We start from the raw sequence: 1,623 nt of genomic DNA, 5'->3' as shown, positions 1-1,623 counted from the left end.
GAAGAAGAAGAAGAAGAAGAAGAAGAAGAAGAAGAAGAAGAAGAAGAAGAAGAAGAAGAAGAAGAAGAAGAAGAAGAAGAAAGAAAGAAGAAGGAGGAGGAGGAGGAGGAGGAGGAGAAGGAGAAGAAGGAGAAGAAGGAGAAGAAGGAGAAGAAGGAGAAGAAGAAAGGACCAAAAGTTTAGATGAACACTCCCATGGTGCCAATCTGTGACTTATACCCTAGTGTTGTGTTCCAGACGGGGCAAGAGTGCGAGTATCCACCCATGCAAGACGGGCGAGCAGCTGCTTGGAGAACTACAAGTGAAGAAAAGAAAGCATTAGATCAGGCTAGAGAAGAGATTTGGAATGATTTTCTAGAAGCTGAAGAAGCACATCGACAAGTTAGAAAATACGTTATGAGCTGGATCAAGCCTGGGATGACAATGATAGAAATCTGTGAGAAGCTGGAGGACTGTTCTCGCAAGCTCATAAAAGAGAACTGCTTGGATGTGGGGCTGGTGTTTCTGACTGGGTGTTCTCTCAATAACTGTGCCACTCAGGACACGCCCAAAGCAGGAGGAGACACTACAGTGTTACAGTACGATGACATCTGTAAGATCGACTTTGGAACACATATAAGTGGTAGTATAACTGACTGTGCTTTTACTGTCACTTTTAATCCCAAATATGGTATATTATTAAAGGATGCACTAATACTGGAATAAAGTGTGCTGGCATCGACGTCTGTCTGTGTGATGTGGGTGAGGCCATCCAGGAAGTTATGGAATCCTATGAAGTGGAAATAGACAGGAAGACATACCAAGTGAAGCCCATCGGCAGTCTGAACAGACACTCAATTGGGCCGTACAGAATACACGCGAGGAAGACTGTGCCCGTCGTGAAGGGTGAGGAGGCCACGAGGATGGAGGAAGGAGAAGTGTATGCCACTGAGACCTTCAGGAGCACAGGAAAGGGTGTTGCTCACGACGACATGGAGTGTTCGCATTACACGAAAAATTTTGATGTTGGGCACATGCCAGTAAGGCTCCCAAGAACAAAACACTTGTTAAATGTCATCAGTGAGAACTCTGGCACCCTCACCTTCTGTGGCGGGTGGCTGGATCGCCTGGGAAAAAGTAAATACCTGATGGTGCTGAAGAACCTGTGTGACTTGGGCATCGTAGACCCATACCTACCACTATGTGACATTAAAGGGTCATACACAGCACAGTTTGAACACACTATCCTGCTGCATCTGACTTGTAAAGAAGTTGTCACCAGAGGAGATGACTATTAAACTTAGTCCAAAGCCACCTCGAGATCTTTATTTTCTAAGCTTTGTGGGAATATGTTATTAACTTGCAGAATTAACTTGCAACATGTTGTCGGTTTTAACAGTGAACCTGTGTAATACTTTATCCATGTTTAAAAGAATTTGATTTTGATCAAAGGCAAACTATCTAATGTAATTAACCAAAGAAAAAGCTTTCAGGACTTTCAGATGTTAACTGTTTCCTTCCTGTCTAGGAAATGCTATACAGCTCAAATTAGTTGGGGATGATTTATATGTTTTGTTTGGAACACCTGAGTCATGCTTTTTGGATATTTATATTGCCATATTCTTACTTGAATGCTTTGAATGA

At 42.8% G+C, this 1,623-nt stretch overlaps 1 pseudogene; it reads left to right on the top strand.

The window, feature by feature from the left end:
* The window catches only part of LOC102011311, a 20,123-nt pseudogene extending 18,846 nt beyond the window's left edge, over nt 1–1,277 (top strand).
* The last annotated feature ends 346 nt before the right edge of the window (nt 1,278–1,623 follow it).

This window comes from Chinchilla lanigera, unplaced genomic scaffold (assembly GCF_000276665.1).
Source record: "Chinchilla lanigera isolate Chin_1 unplaced genomic scaffold, ChiLan1.0 scaffold00015, whole genome shotgun sequence".
NCBI classification, from domain to species: domain Eukaryota; kingdom Metazoa; phylum Chordata; class Mammalia; order Rodentia; family Chinchillidae; genus Chinchilla; species Chinchilla lanigera.
The sequence above is the reverse complement of the archived record's forward strand: the minus strand, read 5'-3'. Positions and strand labels throughout refer to the sequence as shown.